Source organism: Capra hircus, chromosome 29 (genome assembly GCF_001704415.2).
Source record: "Capra hircus breed San Clemente chromosome 29, ASM170441v1, whole genome shotgun sequence".
In the NCBI taxonomy this organism is placed as follows: Eukaryota; Metazoa; Chordata; class Mammalia; order Artiodactyla; family Bovidae; genus Capra; species Capra hircus.
The window spans coordinates 28,460,416-28,479,626 of record NC_030836.1 but is presented as its reverse complement, the minus strand read 5'-3'; positions in this window follow the sequence as shown (position 1 = coordinate 28,479,626).

Here is a 19,211-nt window from a genome sequence, read left to right as displayed (position 1 = left end):
GCCATCCTGTCCCTAACCAGCCAGCTTCCACCTCTATATTAAGTAACATATGTGCCATGTAGAATCCTGACCAGTGACCTAATGCAAACCCTTGCCACAGGAACTTGCCATGTCCTGAAGCTATAAAAATTGACCGCAAGCCCACAGAAGCATCGGTCTCCCTTGAGCCAGCCTGCTGCTCTAACTGAGCCAGCCTCCCGCTCTGTTCTCCCTCCAGTCGGCTCTCCCTCATCTTCGGGAAGTCAGCCCACCGTCTTTGCAGCACCCCTCACTACCTCACTCTTTCGCTCTCAATAAACTCTCTTCTAAAATACTCTGTGTCTGGAAATTCTTTTCCATCCCTCACCTGGACTGCCTCAACAAAAAGTATTTACTATAACAGAAGCAGCTCTATGCAGGCTTTTTGCGGGGCGGGGTGTGCAGGGAATAAGCATACGTTGTAGGGACAATGGGGCTACAGAAAGACCAGAGAACAGACTTCCCCAAGGTCAATGTACCCAGTGACATAGTGATACAAGAGAAACCTGAATAAATAAATGTGAATCCCGAAGAGAAGAAAATAGATAAGCCTGAGTTATGAGGATGGAGAGGATATGACCAAGTGACCCCCATCTCACACTATTATATTGCAAACAGCTTTGGGAGGGAATCCCTTATTCTGCAGCAGGTTTTCAAGAGAGGTTCCCAGAATAACCTCCTCTTTATGGCAGCAAGTTGAACCCAGGGTCTCAGTTCATGTCAGAACATTCCCAGTGAAAGAAAAAAGCAGAACAAACTGTTCCCAAAGGCCAAGTCTGCGGGAAGCCATATTGCTTTAAGGAAAGAGAGATTTATAGAACAGACAGGCTCCAGAATGGAACATGCCTCTCAAAAGTCCAATCCAAGGTTCTCCTCCCAGGATTCGCTAGTACAGTGCTAGCGGCAGAGAACCAGCTTGCCGATGCAAGCGACCCGGGAGACACGGGTTTGGTCCCTGGAAGATCCCCTGGAGAAAGAAATGGCAACCCACCCCAGTATTCTTGCCTGGAGAATTCTATGGACAGAGGAGCCTGGTGGGCTACAGTCCATATGACTGAAACGGTTTGGCACTAGGGAACTAGCACCATCAGGGGGAGCTGTGGTTCTAGTTGTTGAGTGCATACAGCAGCTTCTCCCTCTAAGCCAGGGAAGCACGAAACACTTGCTGAAAACCTGCTGAGTTCCAGGCTCAGTGAAAAGTACTAGAGGTGGTGTGGTGAGCAACACCAGGAGAATATTTTTTTAATATTTTTATTTTATTTTATTTGGCTTCATTGGGTCTTAGTTGCAGCATAAGTGAAAGTCACTCAGTCACGTCTAAGTCTTCGACCCCATGGACTATACAGTCTATGGAATTCTCCTGGCCAGAATACTGGAGTGGGTAGTCTATCCCTTCTCCAGGGGATCTTCCCGACCCAGGAATTGAACTGGGGTCTCCTGCATTGCAGGCAGATTCTTTACCAGCTGAGCTATCAGGGAAGCCTACAGGATCCTGTAGTTGCACCATATAGGATCTTAGCTCTCCTGATGAAGGATCAAACCCACGTCCCCTGCATTGCAAGGTGGATTCTTAACCACTGGACCATCACGGAAGTCCCTCAAAGTCAACAAATTTTATGGACAGCACGCTAATTGCCTAGCTTACTGGGGCAAGGTAGGCCTGTCGTTCTTGCTGCATGATGCAAGGAGATTAAATCAGGTGCTCTGTGACAACCTAGAGGGGTGGGATGGGTGGGAGATGGGAGGGAGATTCAAGAGGGATTGGACATATTTATACCTATGGCTAATTCGTGTTGACATAAGGCAGAAACCAACACAATATTGTAAAACAATTATCCTCCAATTAAAATAAAAATTTTAGTGTAAGAAATGCTCCCTCTTCTAAGCAACTCTCCACTTAGCCAGAGGGGAAAAAAAGATTTATAGAGAAAGCAAGATAAGTTCACTACAGCAGCAGGCTGTGTATACCAGAGACCTTAGCACAAATAGGGGGATGCAAGGAAGGTTATCTCAGTGTAGTGGGGATGAGCTAGATCTCAAAGAAGGCCAAATTAAAGAGTAGAAAATGGTATATTCAGAGGAGGTGAATTTCCCTGGATATAGCAGCGAGCTGGAGGTTATACCAGTGGGATTATGAAATGACCCTTGGATGCCCCCATAGCAGTCCTCCTCTTTTAATCAGTTTTGCTGCTGGTGCCATGAGTCTCTGAGATCAAGGTTTCTGATTTTTCCTCCCAGCACCTCTCCAATGCACCGTGGGGCTTGAGAGCTTGTCACCATATCAGCCCTTTCTCTCTTAGCTGGGAGAATTGGGATTCAGTGACCCCGAGAGTGGGCCAAGGACGAGGTAAGAGATTTCATACATCAGTGCTACTCTAGCTAATATGGCTGGGATGTGCTGGCATGCTCTTCTGTACTCATCCATGTCTGTTTCCTAATCATGAGCCCATAGAGTCCTTCCTGTCAACCTCCTGAAGCCCTCTGTTTTCTGCTCAGTTACCCATGAAGCCTGTACTGAAACACACCACCCACACCTAATGCCACTGATGAACCACTGAATGCCGCCTCCCTCCTGACGAGCTCCTCCAGAAGATGCCCACCTTCCCTGGGCAATGAAAGCCCTTTGTGGGTGCAGGACTGTGACAGAGAGTTTCATCTGAGAACAGTGAGTCAGATCTAACCTTCAAACAGTAAAGAAGACCAGAGTGGAAAGTTCATGGCCCAGGTACAGTTTCTCCAAGAAATATGGGATATAGAGAGTTCTCTGGCGGTCCAGTGGCAAAGATTCTGGGTTCCCAATGTAGGGGATCAGGTTCTATCCCTGGATCGCACATGCCCCAACTAAAGAGCCCACATACCTCAAAGAAGTTTGAAGATTACACATGCTGTAACTAAGACCCAGTGCAGCCAACTTAATTAATTAATTATTTTTAAAAGGAATAAATATGGGATACAGAACAGACATTTGATGGAACAACAGAACTTTCTTGCTCTCCAAGACCAAGGAATAAACAAAAAGATGTCAAGCATCACTAAGATCCGCTGAGATAACACAACAGAAGCTCTAAGAGTTTGCAATGGCAAACTAGCCATACACGCAGCCCATCAGCTCACAGAGCGTGGAGGAGGAGAATAAACCTGAGGCTCGGTGCCAGAAGGACCTCCGTCTAAATCTGTGCCTCTGCCTCATCAGAGCGTTCGCCCAAAGCTGATTTTCTCTGTGAGATTTTTAATTGAAAATAATTTTTTGTTTATTGAGGAAGAACTGCAGTGTATTGTCAAAAAATAGATCACAAATGGACATCCATGTGCCAAAAAAAAAACGTCTAGACACAGACTTCACACCTTTCACAAATTTTACTCAAACTGGATCATAGACATAAAGGGAAATTGCGAAACTAGAAAACTATTACCTAAGAACATAGAAGAAAATCTAGATAACCTTGGGTTTGGCAATAACAGATGTAACCCCAAATCTACAACCCATGAAAGAAAGAAATGATAAGCTGAACTTCCTTAGAGAGAAAATTTTTCGTGCTGCAAAAGATACTGTCAAGCGAGTGAGAAGACAAGCTACAGACTGGGAGAACATGTCTGCAAAAGACATGCTGATGAAGGACTGTTATCCAAAACATACCATGAATTTTTAAAAAGTTAACAACCGGACGCAATATTCTATAATAACCTAAATGGGAAAGAAGCTGAAAAAGAGTAGATATATGTATATGTGTAACTGAATCACTTTGCTGTATATCTGACACTAACACAACATTGTAAAAATCGTCTATACTCCAATATAAGATAAAAATTTTTAAAAAAACCCTCTCAACAAGAAAACAAACAACCCAATTGAAAAATTGAAAAGCCAAGTCCTTAAAAAGATCTCATCAAAGAAGACTTACAGGAGGCAAATAAGTACATGAAAAGATGTTCCCATCATACATCCTCAGGGAAATTTGAATAAAAGCAACAGTGACATACCACTATACATCTATCAGAAGGGACAACCCCGAGAACACTGACAACCCAAAATGCTGGCAAGAATGTAGAGCAATAGTAAGTCTCATCCATTGCTGCTTGGAATCCAAAATGGTACAGCCATTTTGGAAGATGGATTGGCAACTTCCTACAAAAATAAATATACTCTTACCATATGATTCAGCAATCACACTCCTTCATATTTACCCAACTGCACTGAAAATTTACAACGATAACTAGAGACTGGCTAAAACAACTTTACAGGAGCCCTGGTAAACAAAAGTATACAGCAACCACGTGAATTGTCTAGTCGCTGAGTTGTGTCCGACTCTTACTTGATCCCATGGACTGCAGTCCGCCAGGCTCCTCTGGCCATAGTATTTCCCAGGCAAGAAGAGTTACCATGTCCTTCTTCAGAGGATCTTCTCGACCCAGGAATTGAACCCACATCTTCTGCCCTGTAGGCAGATTCTTTATCACTGAGCCACCAGAGAAGCCCTGTGTGTGTATATACTTTTCATGAAAAAGCCAATAAGATGCACATTATACATTAAATTATCACAATGTTTCTCTCTAGTGACATGTTTGGGTGGTTTTTTCCAACAACTTTTAATTCTGCAGTATTGTTCAATTTACAGGAAAAGTTTATCACAGCTAATGAGAAAATATTGATTTAGCTCTAAACTGTATGCTGCATGCAGACTTCATTAGGTTCCTGCCTCGTCTCTTTTTTCTCTTCCAGGATTTCACATTTCATTTTCTCATCATGTCTCCTTCCCTCCCCTGGGTTATGGCTGTTTCTCAAACTTCCCCTGTTTTTTTAAATAGCATTCAATCCTTTTGAGGAGAATGCAACCTCAGTATGGGTTTTTTGTGATGTTTTGTTAGACCTGGGTTATGTGTAGATGACTTCCCTGGTGGCTCAGAGAGTAAAGCGTCTGTCTACAATGCAAGAGACCCGGGTTCAATCCCTGGGTTGGGAAGATTCCCCTGGAGAAGGAGATGGCAATCCACTCAAGGACTATTGCCTATAAAATCCCATGGACAGAGGAGACTGGTAGGCTACAGTCCATGGGGTCGCAAAGAGTTGGGCACGAGTGAGTGACTTCACTTTCACTTTCACTTATGTGTAGATAATACCAACCTGTCTTATCATGGATGACATTAACCTTGATCACCTACTAAGTAATTATTTGCCAGATTATTTCTTGTAAATGTCCTCCCCCACTCCTTCCCATTTTTGTGCTTTGCTCTTTGGAGACAGTTGATAAGTGTAGCCCTCTTACAGAAGTATTTTATTTTCTGTGATTATTTGTACATTTCAAATTTTCTACAATACCTACAGAATTTCCGTCGATTATTAGTGAAAAATAAAGGATAACAAAAAGCAGGAGTTTGGGGAGAATTGTTTTATCTTCATTTTTACTGAAAGGATAAAAGTGCATCTTTTAAAATTCTCTATTTGCTTTTCAAAATTTTGATTATGGTAAAACACATAAATAAAATATATCACCTTAACCATTCCAAAGAGTAGAGTTCAATAATGTTAAGTATATTCACACTGTTGTGAAACTGACTTTCAGAACTTTTCCATCTTGCAAAGCTGAATCTCTCTATCCTTTCAGTAATAGCTCTCCATCTCCCACCTCCCAGGCCCCTGGCAGCCACATTCCATTTCTTTCCAGCAGGTATACAGGGGAGCTATGGCTCGTTCTGTTCCAGATCACCACAATAAAACAACTATTGCAATAAAGTGAAGCGTGGCAGTTGAGGCGTGCCTGCATATGCATTTGTCTTGTTGAGAAACCTCACACAAGTGGAATCATACAGTATTTGTCATATGATGGAGCCTGGCTTCTTTTGCTTAGCACAATGTCCTCAAGGTTCATCCATGTGGAACCAGGTGTCAAAATTTTCTTCCTTTTTGAGACAAAAGGTATTCCTTCATGGCATCACTGACTCGATGGACATGATTTTGAACAAGCTCCAGTAGCTGGTGATAGACTTGACTGAGCAAATGAAATAACTAAATGATATTCCTTTGTATATATTCAGTTCCATTCAGTCCCTCAATTGTGTCCAACTCTTTGCAACCCCACGGACTACAGCACACCAGGCTTTCCTATCCACCACCATCTCCCAGAGCTTGCTCAAACTCATGTCCATCAAGGTGGTGATACATCCAACCACCTCATCCTCTGTTGTCCCCTTCTCCTCCTGCCTTCAATCTTTCCCAGCATCAGGGTCTTTTCCAAAGAGTCAGTTCCTCACATCAGGTGGCCAAAGTATTGGAGTTTCAGTTTCAGCATCAGTCCTTCCAATGAACACCCAGGACTGATTTCTTTTAGGATGGACTGGTTGGATCTCCTTGCAGTCCAAGGGACTGTTAAGAGTCTTCTCCAACACCACAGTTTGAAAGCTTTCTTTATAGCCCAACTCTCACATTCATACATGACTCCTGGAAAAACCATAGCTTTCACTATGTGGATCTTTGTTGGCAAAGTAATGTCTCTGCTTTTTAATATGCTGTCTGGTTTGGTCATAACTTTTCTTCCAAGAAGCAAGCATCTTTTAATTTCATGACTGCAGTCACCATCTGCAGTGATTTTGGAGCCCAAGAAAATAAAGCCTCGTCACTGTTTCCATTGTTTGTCCATCTATTTTGCATGGAGTGATGGGACTGGATACCATGATCTCAGTTTTTTGAATGTTGAGGTTTAAGCCAACTTTTTCACTCTCCACTTTCACTTTCATCAAGAGGCTCTTTAGTTCTTCTTCACTTTCTGCCATAAGGGTGGTGTCATCTAGTATCTGAGATTATTGGTATTTCTCCCAGCAATCTTCATTGCAACTTGTGCTTCATCCAGCCCAGCATTTCACATGATGTACTCTGCATAGAAGTTAAATAAGCAGGGTGACAATACACAGCCTTGACGTACTTCTTTTCCTATTTGGAACCAGTCTGTTGTTCCATGTCCAGTTCTAACTGTGGCTTCTTGACCTGCATACAGATTTCTCAGGAGGCAAGTAAGGTGGTCTGGTATTCCCATCTTTTAAAGAATTTTCCAGTTTGTTGTGATCTACATAGGCAAAGGCTTTGGTGTAATCAATAAAGCACAAGAAGATGGTTTTCTGGAATTCTCTTGCTTTTTCTATGAGCCAATGGATGTTAGCAATTTGATCTCTGGCTCCTCTGCCCTTTCTAAATCCAGCCTGAACATCTGGAAGTTCTCAGTTCACGTACTATTGAAACCTGGCTTGGAGAATTTTGAGCATTACTTTGCTAGCATGTGAGATGAGTGTAATTGTGGTGTAGTTTGAACTTTCTTTGGCATTGCCGTTCGTTGGGATTGGAATACTACATTTTGGAGAAGGCAATGGCAACCCACTCCAGTACTCTTGCCTGGAAAATCCCATGGATGGAGGAGCCTGGTGGGCTGCAGTCCATGGGGTCACTAGGAGTCGGACATGACTGAGCGACTTCCCTTTTACTTTTCACTTTCATGCATTGGAGAAGGAAATGGCAACCCACTCCAGTGTTCTTGCCTGGAGAATCCCAGGGACGGGGGAGGTTGGTGGGCTGCCATCTATGGGGTCACACAGAGTCGGATATGACTGAAGCGACAGCAGCAGCAACAGCAGCAGCCTACTACATTTTATTTACCCATTTACACTATTGTTTGGTGAACAGCTGAGTAGCTTCCACCTTTTAGCTAGTACAAGTAATATAGCAATAAAGATGAGTGTACAAACATTTCTTCGAGACCCTGCTTTCAACTCTTTTGGTTACATACCCAGAACTGAAATTGCTGGTAACAAGGATACACTAATAACAATAATATGGGAATTCTATTTTTACTGTTTTGAACAATCATTATGCCATTTTCTATAATGGTTGCACCTTTTACATTTCCACTAACAGTGCACAAGCTTTCCCATTTCTCTACATTTTTACCAACACTTTTGCTTTCTGGTTTTTTGATATTAGCCATCCTATTAGGTGATAAGTGATGAAAGGCAGTCTTTAAAATAATAAAAGACCCTCACTGATCCTGTTCCACCAACATGACCCATCCATAGTTCTTTTTGGTGGAACCAAATATAAGTACACTTAGCTTAATATAGGCTGGAATATTTGAGTTAGGTTTTATTGCCATTGGTCTTGATGGAGCTGTTGCTCACACTTTTGCATTTAATAACAAAGTTTTAGCTTAAACCATGCTCCTCAGTGGCTCATCAAATTTGTCTTCCTTTCCACCTTCTGTTTCAGCTAAAATATTTTTAAAAAAATATTTAAACTTGATATTCTGAAAGAAAAATAGGTTTTTAGAGGATTTTTCTTATGACTTTGAAATGTTTTAACTAAATAAAAGTCGTGGGACTTCCCTGGTGGTCCAGTGGCTAAGACTCTGTGCTCCAAATGCAAGCTGCCCAGGTTCGATTCCCTACCAGGGAACTAAGATTCCCACATGCCACAGCTGAAGATCCATACATTGCAACTAAGACCCAGTGCAGCTAAATAAATAATGAAAATAAAACAAATATTTTTAAAATGAATGAAAGTCATAAAGTGGTTTAGTTTATTCTTATTTGTTTTTTCAAGAGAAATATAGTATGTCCAATTTAATTTGTTTTAAATTGTGAATGGAAATAATCAAAATAAGCAGTAAAAACACAAATAATGATCTCCATTTCCCCATGGCAAAAGAAAAGAGAAAAAAAAGTGTTGAGAACAAGAGAAGAAAAGAAAAAGGAAAAAAAAAAAGGAGATAGACAAAAAGAGGAGGACATGTTTTATATATAGATACACACATACATATATACAGAAAAAGAGAAGATGCATAAACATATATTGCGACAGTTATAACAAGAGGATTTCTACATTAAACAAATGTAAACACCAAGAAATAAACATTAAGAAGAAAAAAACTTTTCTTTGATTAAATTCATTAAGGTTGCTTTTCTGATAAAAGATGCTATTCTGCCTTCTCAATTCTTCCCAAACTTCTTGGAAGAGCTGCCCGCCCTCACTACGTCCTCCTGTCCTGGTCCACTCACTCCTCAGCCTGCTGTAAGGTGGCTTCTGTGCCACTTCTCCACTGAACCCGCTCTGCCAATAACATGCACGTTGTCATGGAAACACCGAATCCTGCTCTTCTGTCCTGCTTCCCCACCTACTTCCAGGACCACCATCCGTCATCTTTTCGGAGTGACCTTCACCTTCTTTTTCTTTGGGTAGCCCCTGGTGTCAATGACTTGTCCACCCCCTTTCCCACCTCACTCCCTAGAGAACCTCTGTAAGCCTTATCACCAGAGCTGGCAATAGATTCTGAGTAAGTATGTAGCATCTAAATCTGATGATCCTACTTTCTCTTCTTTGGACCTTGGTACTTGGTATCTTCTTGGACTTTGAGGCCTCTCTGTCCATCTGCCAGGTGGACAAACTCATTTTCCTGAGTTTCCCACTGATCCCACGAACTCCTGATGTAGAAATGGAACCCATCCCGTTTCTGGGCACATGGCAGTCACTGCTGAGCAGGTGGGATCAGAAACCAGGCGGCCAGAGGAACAGAGTGACTGTGAGGGATGAGGGTGGGATGGTGATTCACAGACGTGAAGGAAGCAGGAGGTGAACCAAGGGTGAGCTGAGCTGAGAGCACTTGGTGTTGCGGGGAAGGAGCCAGTGGCCAGGAGGGAAGTGAAGAGGGAAGCTTGGAGGAGAGCGGAGGACACTGCATGCTCGGCAGGAGGGCGTGTGGAAGGACCAGGACAAGAGACGCCGGGAAGAGAGGGGGGAGGGGACACCACCACTGACAGGGAATTAGCACTTAGTGACCTGATCATTGTTTTCCTTTTCCGATATATTTATTACAGAAATCCCGACCTTTGCAGCAAAAGGTTGAAATCTTCAGGTCCCCAATATAGTAATTTGAAGACATACAAAAATCATAACAGTCCAGTTCAGTGTGGTTGAAGTTCCACTGACCTGGAAGAGAAGGACAGTGACTCTCAGCACCGTAGAAACATACCCGGAACCTCCCCCGGACACACCCAGTCTGGTCTCCAGACTAGGGACATGTCTACCTCCCAGGGAGGGACCCTCAGACTGCAGCCCCTCCCCAGGGTCAAGAGTGAGGCGCCGTCTGGAGCCAGAAGAACCTGGCTTCGTAGCGTTACCTTTCTCTGAGAAAAGGAAGACATCTCTGGTTCTGCAGCCGGGACCTTGTTCCATGGTGCAATTGCCTTTGCCCTGCAAACACTGACCTTTCTTAAAATTTTTGCAGACCATACATAGTGTATCTGGAGCTATAGAAAACAGAAGCAAAGGTTGATTACAGAGTCGAATGGGCTGATATTAAGGTGGGCTAGAACACTGGTAGGGTCAAGGGGTCAAGGCAAAAGCAGGATCCTAAATATTTCCTTCCAATATACTCTTAAAGCTTGGGAACATTTGCATCATATTATGACCGTGGATTCTGTAAGGACAGGTGTTTTTTACCCAGGGATTTTTTTTTTTTAATTATTTACTTGACTGCACTGGGTCTTAGTTGTGGCATGTGGGATATAGTTTCCTGACCGGGGGTGGAACACGGGCCTCCTGCATTGGGAGCACAGTCTTAACCACTGGACCACGAGGGGAGTCCCTACACAGGGATTTTGACTCTATTAAAAATAATATGAAAGCTGTCCCCTTAGCTATGATGCTATTATGAAGAACACAATGAGATCGCCTACATACAGCCACCTGAGGCCAGACTCTAGTAGCACATACTGACCGTGCTGGCCCCAAGGTAGGATTGCAGTCTCACAAAACTTCCCACCATACCTCCCTCCCCACAAGGAAGCTGATGTCCAAACACACCTAAGTGACAATGGAAATATTGCCCCTTGAAACAGAAACATTGGTTCAAGATGACCTTTCAGCAACCTGTTCCTGCTGCAGCACTGCCCCTTGGCTGTGTCTTTATGGAAAGTCTGCAGCAACCGTTGACTCTGCCTCATAGGGCCAGCCCAGCAAAGCACAAATCCTTCCCCCTTGAGACGGGGCCCCAGCACCAGCCTGCCCCCACAGAGGGACTGACCCCACTCTGAGACCTTGGAAAGGAACCTGAGCTCTTTCCCTGGGAGCAGTCCGGGTGGGGACAGAAGAAAGAGCCTTCAGATCCTTGCTGGTCAAATCATTCCACAACCTCGTCCTTGACTTTGTCCCCTCCCGAGTGGGTCAGGTCATCAGGCGGGCGGCGCTGCCGGGCCCAGCTCCACATCCTCAGCCCCGGCCCAGCTCCCACAGGGACTCACCCACTCCTTGGAAGAACACGAAAGGGAAGACCCCCAGCAGCAGGAGCAGCAGTAGGAGCTTGTCCATCTCGGTCTGGAGGTGAAGGGGGTGGAAAGGTGCAGAAGTGGCTGGAGCAGGGGAGCAGAGTGCCCAGGGAGGGTGAGGATAGACCGCGCTTGTGTGCAGGTGAGAGAAGGCCACGCACTCTGGACAGAGCTGCCCTGGGCCGTGGGCCGGAGCTTCCTTTTACACACCTGCCAGTGGGTGTTTCACAGCCAAGTGGGCCCAGGAAATGTTCCCACAGGACGAACCCCCTTGGACACTTACAAGGATGTTATCCAGTGGGCCTGGAAGCTGTGGTGGTTCTAGACACTCCCTGTTTGGCTGCTTCCCAGAGAAGCTTCCTGTGCTGGGAAGATGCCTGAAATTTGGCGTGCTACAGTCCATGGGGTCGCAAAGATTCCGACACGACTGAGCGACTGAACTGAACTGAACCGATCTCAAAGTAGATGGACCATATAATTTATTCTCTAGAGTGAAGCATTGACCTGAGAATGTGACCAGATCATTTCCTGCTTTCCACTATCTTTTCCTAGCTTCCCCAGTGAAACATGCTAAGTCGCTTCAGTTGTGTTCCACTCTCTGTGACCCTGTGGACTGTAGCCCACCAGACTCCTGTGTCCATGGGATTCTCCAGGCAAGAATACTGTACTGGGTTGCTATGCCCTCCTCTAGGGGATTTTCTGGACCCGGGGATCAAACTCACGTTTCCTGTGGCTCCTGAATTGCAGACAGACTCCTTACCACTGAGCCACCTGGGCATCCTCAGTGATAGATAACACGCCTCTTTCAGTATCACAGTATGCATTGTGTCCTATGCACTATTATTATCAATACAACCTTCAGGTTTGCATAGACCAGGGTGGAAGTAGCACTATGGAAGAAGAATTTTGTTCTTTGGTGGCTCCAATAATCTGTTCATATCCTGTTTTCTCCATTTTCTACTCCTTCCTCACCTTCTGCTCTTGCACAGTGATGACGGGGGTGATGTGGGACTCGGGGCCCTGTGGGCAGCTCTGGAACCCCACTATCCTGTGAGAGGGGCTGCTGAGCATATAGGGGACCCTGGACCATTCAGCAAAGTTCGTCAGTGTGGGGACTGGGTATCAATGACGACCTTCGTCCACGCACCCCACACTGCTGCAGAATCTACACTGAATCACCTTTGTCTCTGGAAGGCGGTGGAGGGGAGTTCTCTCCTCTGACAATGTGGGAGGAGCTGGACTCCCAGTCTGTGGCATGTGGGGGCTCTGGGCCCCTTTTCCCCCTGATTGCTTTCAGGGCTGGCAGACCCTCATGCATTCATGCATTTGTCCTGCTATTCTCGTTGAGTCAGAAATAGGGCTGAGTGCCTGCTGTGTACCACACAGTGTGCGGAGAGCTTCTGGTGAATGGTGAGAGTGATTGTCAGGGTCTCTGCCATGAAAGGATTATTTTGATGGAGGAGAGAAGGGAGTGGGAGACCCCACCCCCCACCCCACATTGGAATAGTTTCTCTAGCCCTCAGCCTGCACATTGGGACCTTGCTCCATCATCTTTCTCCTTCCTTTGGCTGGATCTCCAAGCATGAATATCATTGTTGGGGAACTGGCTATTTTTATAAAATGTGAAGACACTCCAGAGAATATAAGTAGCAAGGACAAATTGAAAGAGTAACATTGAAACATATACATTACCATATATAAAATAGATAGCCAGTGGGAATTTGCTCCTTTGCTGACGCAAGGAGCTCATCCCGGTGCTCTGTGACAACCTGGAGGGGTGGGATAGGGTGGGAGGTGGGAGGGAGGTTCAAAAGGGAGAGGACATATCTGTGCCTATGGCTGATTCATGTTGATGTGTGGCAGAAACTAACACAATATTGTAAAACAATTATCCTCCAATTAAAAAATAAAACAAAACTGACATAGCTCTAAAAAAATTGTAATTAAAATATAAGAAAAATATTTGCACCTTCTTTGCCTTGTGTGGGTCACCTAGTTAGTCCATGGCAATGACCAAGTGTCTGTAAAAATTCTCCTATTTAGTCCTGGAACAGTGATCATCTCTGTCTATATAAATCCAACTTGGTGAACACAGGATCTGTGCTTTTAGGGGCTAGAAAAATAAAAGAGTTGAATGTGGTAGAAATTGTTTTATACATCGTAAAATAACATAGCCATCTACCTAGCCCTAAGGTCTTGATTACTTCTGTTGTTTGGATAGGATTTGCTTCTGCATACTTGTTTATGATGTGTTTATGATGTGTTTATGATAGGTTAAAGATAAATCTCAAATGACGCATTTGCATTTGTGGATCCTGGGTTTTGAAAATACTAAATAAGTGTTGTTGTTCTAACTACTCTCACATTTGCCAACACCGACTTGGCTCTGAGAGGTGACAGGGACTCTTTACTTTCACCAAAAGTGAGTCAGGCTCCTCTAAGCTCTCTTTTTGTCCTGTTTCCTGACCTGGACCGTGTCCTTGGCAAGGCCAGCCCAGTTTTAGCAAGAATCTTGCTGGCTCAGTTTTTAGTAAAACCCTCCACCTTGATAATCTGATCAAATTCCTCCTTCCTTGCCTCCATATCTTAACACGCTGCCCTCAGCAAGAATCCTGTTGCTTCAACCTAGCAGGATTCTCATAGATTGATGTTTCCTCTTAGTAATTTTACATAATGATGGCACTCCCTGCCCCAACCAGCCCCTTCTTGGACTCAGAACTGAGTCCGAGCTTTCTTCCCTACCACCAAACTCCGCTAGAGTTGTTCCCTGGAATAAAATCTGCCTTACTGCTGTTAACAAATGTCCTGAGTATTTTTTAAGTTGTTATTGAATTTGTCACAATATTGCTTCTGTTTCATGCTTTGGTTTCTTGCCTGTGAGGCATGTGAGATCTTAGTTCCCCAACCAGGAATCAAACCCACACCCCATGCACTGGAAGGCTAGATCTTAACCACTGCACCAGCAGGGAAGCCCCATGAGTATTTTTCACTTAGCAGAGGGCCATGATCCTAACTGAGCAGAAACAGAGGGAAGAGGAAGGAAAGGAAGCAGCAGGGGCTGCCCCTGCAATGAGTGTGTCCTAAGCCTCAGTGCAGGTGTCCCCGAGGTGGGGTGCAGGCTTGGGCTCTGGGACTGGAGGGGACGTAGTCATGGGGGACGTCTGACCTGGAAGAAATGGCCATTTCAGCAAAGCCCTATCCACAAGAGAAGCTCTTCCTCTTGGGCCTGGAGCAGTGAAATGCCCAGAGAATAAAGAATCGGAGACTGTTGAGGGGCCCAGAGATCTATCTGATCAGGCCTCATGTCCCCCAGTGATTTGATAGCAGCCTCAAGGGCATAGGGGTGGCACCTGGGACATTTGTCCTTGTAAGTGTCCAAGGGAGCTGATCCTGTGGGAACATTTCCTGGGCCCACTTGGCTGTGAAACACCCACTGGCAGGTGTGTAAAAGGAAGCTCCGGCCCACGGCCCAGGGCAGCTCTGTCCAGAGTGCGTGGCCTTCTCTCACCTGCACACAAGCGCGGTCTATCCTCACCCTCCCTGGGCACTCTGCTCCCCTGCTCCAGCCACTTCTGCACCTTTCCACCCCCTGCACCTCCAGACCGCGATGGACAAGCTCCTACTGCTGCTCCTGCTGCTGGGGGTCTTCCCTTTCGTGTTCTTCCAAGGAGTGGGTGAGTCCCTGTGGGAGCTGGGCCGGGGCTGAGGATGTGGAGCTGGGCCCGGCAGCGCCGCCCGCCTGATGACCTGACCCACTCGGGAGGGGACAAAGTCAAGGACGAGGTTGTGGAATGGTTTGACCGGCAAGGATCTGAAGGCTCTTTCTTCTGTCCCCACCCGGACTGCTCCCAGGGAAAGAGCTCAGGTTCCTTTCCAAGGTCTCAGAATGGGGTCAGTCCCTCTGTGGGGGCAGGCTGGTGCTGGGGCCCCGTCTCAAGGGGGAAGGATTTGTGCTTTGCTGGGCTGGCCCTATGAGGCAGAGTCAATGGTTGCTGCAGACTTTCCATAAAGACACAGCCAAGGGGCAGTGATGTAGTAAGAGAAGGTAATTGGATGGCTTATTTTGAACCAATAATTTTACAGAATTGGCTATTTTTGTAATACTGTATATTCTTAATGAATTCAGGATACTGTCAGACTCCTTTTAGTGGTATTGGGACATACATGTTCCTTTGCAGAACAAAATTTTAAATTTAAAAAAAAATTATGTTTCCTTCGTGGTATAGAGAAATGAGTAATATAGCAGGAATTGTTTCATATTTTATAAAATAGACTAGTCCTATATAATGCTTTTGTTTCTGTTTTATTTGGAAAGTACTTGCTGTACATCCTTTCCTGGTAGCTCAGTGGTATATAATCCACCAGCCAATGCAAGAAATTTGGGTTCAATGCCTGGGTCAGGAAGATCCCCTGGAAAAGGAAATGGTAATCCACTCCAGTCTTCTTGGCTGGAAAATCTCATAGACAGAGAAACCTATAGGGCTACAGTCCATGAGATCACAGAGTCAGACATGACTTAGTGACTAAATAGCAACAATGATGTTTACAGAGCTCTTTTTACTTAAATATGTCTGTACTTTGGATGACTTTTGGTGCTGTCCTTGAAAATCTTTGGAGACCAAAATCTGCCTTCTCATCCTTAAACCAGTGTAGTACTTTTGCCCCATCCCTTTCCCAAGGGATCCTGGTCCAAGGCAGCTATATGGAATGCACTGAGTGTGTTCTGCACAATTGCTCCAGAGCTAAAGGCAGCTTGTGAGCACAGAGCTGGTACTATGGGGGTGTTCCGCCCAGATCCCAGGGAACAGAGGCTGAGCAGACATAATCTCTTAGTGCTATTCAGGCGCAAGTTTGGAAACTTCACTCACTTGGTTAGAACCCATACCTTTTTTTTCCCCCCTCTCATATCTCACCTTCTCGTATCTGCCATATTTCCCAGCAGATAATGTGACATATTCTTGTTCAAGGTTATTTTGGAAAAACAAACAGCTCTAGTGGGGCATCATTCACATAGTATGCAATTCACTCATAAAGTATACACAAAGTTATTTATCCTGAATGGATTTTGAAATTCCCATGTCAAAGACCCCATTTCCTTAAATAGCCAATGGGAGCAACCTAGTAGGGGTATGTCTTTCCCCAGATAGCTTGCAGGACAAGTATTCAGAGCCAGGCTTTGTCCCTCAACTCCTAGGTCCTGCTGTGTCTTACATACCTTTGCCGCAGCCCATTCTGCCCTGGCCTCCGCTTCCCTGTGTGTTTCCCTGCAGCTCCAGCCACCTTGTGTAAGGTCTGCACTATTTTTAAGAGGGGCATATGTTTGCATGGCGAGGGGAACTGCACTGCCGAAGAAGGCCCCGGTTGCAGAACTTCCGATATGTCCTTCTTCAATGTGAAAGGTAATGCTCTTATGCGGGGCTTCTCTGCCTTGAGCGGGCGCCTGATTCCTGACCCTGGGGAAGGGCTGCAGTTGGAGGGGCCCTCCCTGGGAGATGGACATGTCCCTGGTTTGAGGCTGAGCTGGATGTGGCTGGGAGAGGTTCCAGGTACGGTTCTCTGGTGCTGAGTGTCAACATCCTTCCCATCCAGATGGCTGGCTCTACAACCACACGCAACTGGACTGTTACGATAAATGTAGAGCTTGGAACCTGGTGCGCGGACGCCTCAAAGTTTCAAGTTTTTGCTGTAAAGGCCAAGATTTCTGCAATATGTATAGAGGAAGATCACTGCATTGGAAGAGTCACTAACTGCTAATTCCCTGACCCCTCCCCCTTGTCTTCCTGGCATCTCTTGTCCTGGATCCTTCCACACGCCCTCCTGCCGAGCATGCAGTGTCCTCCTCTCTCCTCCAAGCTTCCCTCTTCACTTCCCTCCTGGCCACTGGCTCCTTCCCCGCAACACCAAGTGCTCTCAGCTCAGCTCACCCTTGGTTCACCTCCTGCTTCCTTCACGTCTGTGAATCGCCATCCCACCCTCATCCCTCACAGTCACTCTGTTCCTCTGGCCGCCTGGTTTCTGATCCCACCTGCTCAGCAGTGACTGCCATGTGCCCAGAAAGGGGATGGGTTCCATTTCTACATCAGGAGTTCGTGGGATCAGTGGGAAACTCAGGAAAATGAGTTTGTCCACCTGGCAGATGGACAGAGAGGCCTCAAAGTCCAAGAAGATACCAAGTACCAAGGTCCAAAGAAGAGAAAGTAGGATCATCAGATTTAGATGCTACATACTTACTCAGAATCTATTGCCAGCTCTGGTGATAAGGCTTACAGAGGTTCTCTAGGGAGTGAGGTGGGAAAGGGGGTGGACAAGTCATTGACACCAGGGGCTACCCAAAGAAAAAGAAGGTGAAGGTCACTCCAAAAAGATGACGGATGGTGGTCCTGGAAGTAGGTGGGGAAGCAGGACAGAAGAGCAGGATTCGGTGTTTCCATGACAACGTGCATGTTATTGGCAGAGCGGGTTCAGTGGAGAAGTGGCACAGAAGCTACCTTACAGCAGGCTGAGGAGTGAGTGGACCAGGACAGGAGGACATAGTGAGGGCGGGCAGCTCTTCCAAGAAGTTTGGGAAGAATTGAGAAGGCAGAATAGCATCTTTAGAAGAACAATGAGTTTAGTAAGTTGTCAAGCATAGGAAGATTTGTGTCTTCTCTTTAGTGTAAAAATGCTTCTGTTATTATGACTAGAAATATCTGTCACCATCTTATTATCACTCTCACTCTGTGTGTGTTTTTTCTGACCTTTTGACCTCTCTTTTCTCCTTTGTATTGTTTCCTCTGTCCTTACCCTTTTCCTTCATTTTCTTTCCCTAACCACTCATGATGCAAGAATATTATCATCTTACTTTACTTTTTTACTATAATCTTGCATTTCTCTTTCATAAATTGAAACAAAATATGTTTCTTTTGTAGAATCTAAAAATTCACTTTTGTATGATTTTTTTAATTTCAGTAAATTTTTTTGAACTTGTGAGAAAGTCTTCTGTATGTCTACTTCTATTTTCAGAATGTCAAGTGTAAATATTTTTCATGGTATTTTCCCCCTAAAATTGAGGTGAGATAGAAAATAAAATATAAGGCCAATTAGATTAGCCTTTGTAGGGCACCACCTATGCCAGAGCTTTGTCTTTAAACTCTAAAATATAGCCAGGACATGGAAGCAGCCTGAATGTTAATCAACAGATGAATGATTAAAGAAAATGTTGTACATATATGCAATGGAATATTCAGTTCAGTTCAGTCACTCAGTCGTGTCCGACTCTTTGCGACCCCATGAACTGCAGCACGCCAGGCCTCCCTGTCCATCACCAACTCCCGGAGTCTACTCAGACTCATTTCCATTGAGTCGGTGATGCCATCCAGCCATCTCATCCTCTGTGGTCCCCTTCTCCTCCTGCCCCCTATCCCTCCCAGCATCAGGGTCTTTTCCAATGAGTCAACTCTTCGCATGAGGTGGCCAAACTATTGGAGTTTCAGCTTTAGCATCAGTCCTTCCAGTGATTATTCAGGTCTGATCTCCTCTAGAATGGACTGGTTGGATCTCCTTGCAGTCCAAGGGACTCTCAAGAGTCTTCTCCAACACCACAGTTCCAAAGCATCAATTCTTCGGCGCTCAGCTTTCTTCACAGTCCAACTCACATCCATACGTGACCACTGGAAAAACCATAGCCTTGATTAGACGGACCTTTGTTGGCAAAGTAATGTCTCTGCTTTTGAATATGCTGTCTAGGTTGGTCATAACTTTCCTTCCAAGGAGTAAGCGTCTCTTAATTCCATGGCTGCAGACCATCTGCTCATCCATAAAAAGGAATGAAATTGGGTCATTTGTAGTGAGATGGACAGAACTAGAGTCTGTCATAAAGAGTGAAGTAAGTCAGAAAGAGAAGAGCAAATGTA